Raw genomic sequence first — 6,220 nt, forward strand, 5'->3', positions numbered from 1 at the left:
AAAATGTTCATGCCAACTACCAGCTTTACCATCCACACCATCTAGTTCACGAAGGCAATTCCATTACTCGTATCGGTGCTGAAATGCTGTCTTTGCGAAACAGCTTGTTCAACAACATTGAAAGCCTAATTCCGTCAACGTCCGGATTTTAGATATTCATGTCCTGGCAAATAGTTAGCTCCGCCGGTATTTGAATCTCGTGCCTTACAACAAACCGTCGTCATAATTGCAATGATATTTTCCACGGTATTGTGTTCTTCTGTGAGCAAATAACGCGAGATATTGCTTGCACGAGTTAAATACGGGGCAGTTATTTCAGTGATGTTATTTGCTTCGGGTTAAATCACTGGGGTATTTTACCTCACTTCGTTAAAGCTCGTGTGTACAGCCAGTCTTGTTTGGTAGATCGAACTATGGCTGCACGATGATGATGATGATGATGGTGATGGTGATGGTGATGATGATGATGATGATGATGATGGTGATGGTGATGGTGATGATGATGATGATGATGATGATGATGATGATGATGATGATGATGGTGGTGGTAATGATGATGATGATGATGATGTTGATGATGATGATGATGATGACGACGACGATGACGACGACGATGATGATGATGACGATGATGACGACGACGACGACGACGATGATAATGCTGATGATGATATACATGTGTGTGTGCGTGTGTGTGTGTGTGTGTGTGTGTGTGTGTGTGTGTGTGTGTGTGTCGGAAGGGAGTAGGGAAGAGGTGGGTAAAAGGGTAGGGAAGGAGAAGAGTAGAACCTTACTAGCGCCAAAGTAATCTTATTAAAATTGTCACGAGAAAATTTAAATTTTGTTATCCCAGAGTAAAGTTTAATTTTCAGTTTTGGCTCTAGTCAGAAAACGAGTTTTCACCAGAACATTCGACGGTGTTCAGTAGTGGGTCTGTCCCGAGCTAACGGACTCAGCCCACTACCTACTATGCCCCCTATTTACGACATTGACTGCTAAGTCGCGGAGCCAGACTAAGTGAGCGTCCCCTCCAGAGAGCAGACCGCCACCACGTCCCTCCGTCGACCCCCCAGAACGTCACACGTTGAAGACTGACAGCAGAAGTACTATTCAGGGAAGGATGGAACAGGAGACCAAGGTCACCATGAGAGCTCCGGGCATGAAGGGCCACAAGAGCAAGGACATTTTATAATTTTGGATAATTAATGAGATGAGGATGATTATAATGATGATGCTCTGGATTTCCAATTTGGTTTGAGACTACGTGACAGGGCAGCACTCTACGCTTACTGTCATAATATATCCTGGTGTCAACCAGGCCCGAGAACTGCCGCACCTGCGGTGTTAGTCAGGTATACAGAACCTGAGCACCCTCAAAGTCGCATTCGTTTAAGTGAATGACACCCGGCTGTGTGATTCCAGCCTTCAAATAGGAACCATAGCACTTCCACTCTGGGTAGGAACCGACCGAAAAACCCACATGACCCTGATGGGATTCGAACCCACGACCTCCCGGCCCGCAGCCCGATGCGCTAACCACTGCGCTACGGGGGCCGGTTGACTAAATGTTTTTAACATAGAAGGGGAATCGAGACAAGGGTCGTGGTGTATATGTGTGTGTGTGTCCTATACCTTGAATTTTGCGTAAGTTTCTCGTCTGTCTGTCGAGTAGAAATGGAGTAATTCTATTGTTCGGAGAAACAAACAAGTCGCGTAAGGCGAAAATACAATATTTAGTCAAGTAGCTGCCATTTTTCAGCAAGACCGTATACTCGTAGCATCGTCAGTCCACCGCTCATGGCAAAGGCAGTGAAATTGACAAGAAGAGCGGGGTAGTAGTTGCGCTAAGAAGGATAGCACGCTTTTCTGTACCTCTCTTTGTTTTAACTTTCTGAACGTGTTTTTAATCCAAACATATCATATCTATATGTTTTTGGAATGAGGAACCGACAAGGAATAAGATGAAAGTGTTTTTAAATTGATTTGAACAATTTAATTTTGATAATAATTTTTATATATTTAATTTTCAGAGCTTGTTTTTAATCCGAATATAACATATTTATATGTTTTTGGAATCAGCAAATGATGGAGAATAAGATAAACGTAAATTTGGATCGTTTTATAAATCTTTATTTTTTTTTACAATTTTCAGATTTTTAATGACCAAAGTCATTAATTAATTTTTAAGCCACCAAGCTGAAATGCAATACCGAACCCCGGGCTTCGTCGAAGATTACTTGACCAAAATTTCAACCAATTTGGTTGAAAAATGAGGGCGTGACAGTGCCGCCTCAACTTTCACGAAAAGCCGGATATGACGTCATCAAAGACATTTATCAAAAAAATGAAAAAAACGTTCGGGGATTTCATACCCAGGAACTCTCATGTCAAATTTCATAAAGATCGGTCCAGTAGTTTAGTCTGAATCGCTCTACACACACACACACACACACACGCACGCACGCACATACACCACGACCCTCGTTTCGATTCCCCCTCGATGTTAAAATATTTAGTCAAAACTTGACTAAATATAAAAAGGAAGATGACGTCATCTTAGGTTTTAATTAAAAAAAAGTTGATGCAGCACTCTCTACAGGCCGCATTATTAGGGGAAGGGCTCCTAATATGGACCACTTTTGGTTTCATGCTGATAACTAGCTTGTTTTCTTGCGAAGAAGTTTCATTTTGTGTTTGGTAGTGCTTCTCTCTTAGGTTAACCGTTAGGCCTAATTAGAGTGAAATAGCTTTGATAGACATTCAGCAAAAATTAAATACAGAAAAAAATCACAAATGGTCTATATTAAGAGCCTGAGCGCCTAATATGGACCAGTGAAGCGGCCTTCACGAATCACTGCAAAAAGCCCCCTATACTTCAAAATAACATGATACAACTTAGTGTACAAGTCAGACTAATTAAAATATGCTCTAGATTTATTTGTTTCGGGTTGATGAGAGCATTATTTGAAGCACATCAGGAAACTAAAGAAGCTTATCAAAAACAGAGTGAAAATATGTGAAATTATCAACTTCCACGAAAAGAAGACTTTTTTGTTGTATTTGTTTTAAATCTCGAGGGCTAGTTATAGGTTATTTCCAGCAAGCTCCTTAATGAATTAATGAAAATAGCCTTTAGCTTTTATTTTCTTCGATTTGTTGAAGGTGGTCCATATTAGGGGACTGACACATACTTGAGATCTTGCTATTATTTTTTGTTTGCAGTAGAAACTCGGGGTCAACACTGCTAAAATGTAACAAATACGGTCTTAGCTGTCATATATAGCAATTTTTGTGTAATAAAAGCTTTGGCTGTGGACAAAAACGAGTCCGTCCTAGGCGGCAAATTTAGAGTGAACGCTGCCAAAAGTGAAAAAAAAGAGAAAAAGCCTAACGGTTATGAGATTTCTGTTTCTGTAACTGTTTTGACATGTGCATGTTATCAAGAGAGGGTGAATACAGCGAATACGACTTTTTTAATCGCTCTAGCGCCGTTAGTTTGTCAGAACAGGAGGTGGTCCATATTAGGAGCCGGTGTAACACGAAATGTTTACTCCACGAAAAATTTACTCCGGAGTAAATATTTCGTACGAAATTCTTACTCCGAGTACACTTTTCGTACGAGAAAAGAACTCCACACGGCACGAAAAAATTACTCCCTCCACGAAATTTTTACTCCCCATTTTTTTTACTTCCAGTAAAAATATCGTATGCAAAAATGGGATGCGGGCGAAGGGATAATGCCAATAAGTGATCTCGCGCACACGAATGTCGCGCTACCCTCCTTCCACCCCTTCCACCACTAACAGGGGACAAGGGAGTAAAAATTTCGTACACCTGGCATGGGAAGTTAAATTGCTCGTGTTTGGTTGAAGTAATTTATTCGTTATTTATTCGTCAGGGGAGTAACATTTTTGTACGACATGTTTACTCGGAACTCACCTGTCTTGGGGAGTAATTTTCTCGTGAAATGGGGGAGTGCCTTTTTCGTAAAGGGAGTAACTTTTTCGTACGAAATGTTTACTCCGGAGTAAAAATCTCGTGGGAGTAAGTTTCTCGTGTTACACCGGTCCATACTGATTAGGAGCCCTTCCCCTACTGAAGCTATTTCTACATGTATAGAAAGCAGCAGCAACTCTGTAGTTGTCTAACTTGAGCACGACGTCATTCGAGCATAACGCATACATGACAGACAGACAGGATATCATTATTTACGTCCTACAGGCATATATATTTTTGGCCTCTTAAGGACATGAATGGGATTATATGATGAAAACGCATACGTCTAAGTGCTCAAGTGGGTTTTAGAGAGTTGTTTGTGATAAGTTCAGATTGTGTCGCCTTGTATGTACTGGCGAACCTTTGAGTTCATATCTATAGCGTATTTTGTCATAGGGATATTAATTAAAACCCAAATTCACTCCTGTTTGAGTCGCTTTGCCCCTAAAGGTAATTCGAGTGTTTTGTACACTTGATTGCACTCTCGTTTCACATGAAAAGCTGGACAGATCATTCTGTGGCGGTAAACCTGAGTGTGTAGGACAGTGCATTTAATATTAGCACTACCAAACCGCTTTCCTAAACCACAAATCCTAGCCTGGAAGGATAAAGTCTTAGTTTTTTCCCAGTTTGGTTATCTTCGTGGTTTGTTTTTCGTGTCGTGTATGTGTCTTTTTTCTGCAGCCCCTGTCTTTCTTTGCATATTTGTTTGTTACTTTTCTGTATTGGAAAAAAAAAGTGTGAAGAAACGTAACTGACTTTTATTTAGAAGTGAACGTTTACAGCACACGAACATCAACTATAAAACCAGATCAGTCCAAACACGGACACTTCGGCACAGTCCTTTATGCTGTAATGATAATGCGCAACTACAGCAAGACAGGCAGACGTTGTTTTCTTTTACTTGTAAATTGCTGTCTTAAAAAAAGAAGCTTTTTCAAAACCCAACGAAAATAAATAACTATACCAGTACCCCTATACATGTACTGCCAAATAAATGGTTCCTCCCCGTGCGTTCCAGCCAAGGTCTTCCACGGGTCTTCAATCAGTCGTAGCAAACACGGCTTTTATTCTTTCTTTCTTTATTTGGTGTTTAACGTCGTTTTCAACCACGAAGGGTTATATCGCGACGTGGAAAGGGGGGAGATGGGATAGGGGAAAGGGGGAGATGGGATAGAGCCACTTGTTAATTGTTTCTTGTTCACAAAAGCACTAATCAAAAAATTGCTCCAGGGGCTTGCAACGTAGTACAATGTATGACCTTACTGGGAGAATGCAAGTTTCCAGTACAAAAGACTAAACATTTCTTACATACTGCTTGACTAAAATCTTCACAAACATTGACTATATTCTATACAAGAAACACTTAACAAGGGTAAAAGGAGAAACAGAACCGTTAGTCGCCTCTTACGACATGCTGGGTAGCATCGGGTAAATTCTTTCTCGTCCCAACCAATATGGGACTCCCCCTAACCCGCGGAGGGTACGCGGCTTTTATTACATGGCAATATAATATATTGGCCTCAATCGCAGTCAGTTCTGACGGCACGACAAATGCAAAGAACGGAACCGTAAAAGTGCTGCAATTCAGTTTTATGACTTTGAGGGCCGCAAGATTGAACTGTAGGAAAATGCGCCAAGATGTAACTCAGACACTTATACTTTTGTTTCAGATTTAAATATATACCTCAAAGTACAAAGTGAGGGTTTGGCGTTTACTAGGTACGATGAAGCCCTGTGCAGAAGTAGTCCCTCAGTTTTTTGTCAGATAAGTGATCTTTGGTCTGTTGGTATAACTATAAGCTTGACATGTAAATTGCATATCTTTCTCAGAGACAAACGTATCCAACCTCTCTCTCTCTCTCTTCAGGCATAATATGGGACCATGCGCGCGCATGTGTGTGTACGTGTGTACGTGTGTACGTGTGTGTGTGTGTGTGTGTGTGAGCATGTTTGTGTGAGTGTGTGTATATGTTTGTGTGAGTGAGTGTGTGTGTGTGTGTGTGTGTGCGCGTGTGTGTGTGCATGTTTGTGTGTGTGTGTGTGTTTGTTTGTGTGTGTGTTTTTGTTTGTTTGTGTATGTGTGTGTGCCAGTGTGTGTGTGTGTGTGTGTGTGTGTGTGTGTGTCTGTGTGTGTGTTAACTCAGCGAAAGCCATGAGCAGCAACTTGTCAAGAATCGATGGAGACGTGAAGAACTTAGAAGATCGTTCCATGAAGAAAGGT

The sequence above is a fragment of the Littorina saxatilis genome, linkage group LG6 (genome assembly GCF_037325665.1).
Source record: "Littorina saxatilis isolate snail1 linkage group LG6, US_GU_Lsax_2.0, whole genome shotgun sequence".
Classification (NCBI taxonomy): Eukaryota; Metazoa; Mollusca; class Gastropoda; order Littorinimorpha; family Littorinidae; genus Littorina; species Littorina saxatilis.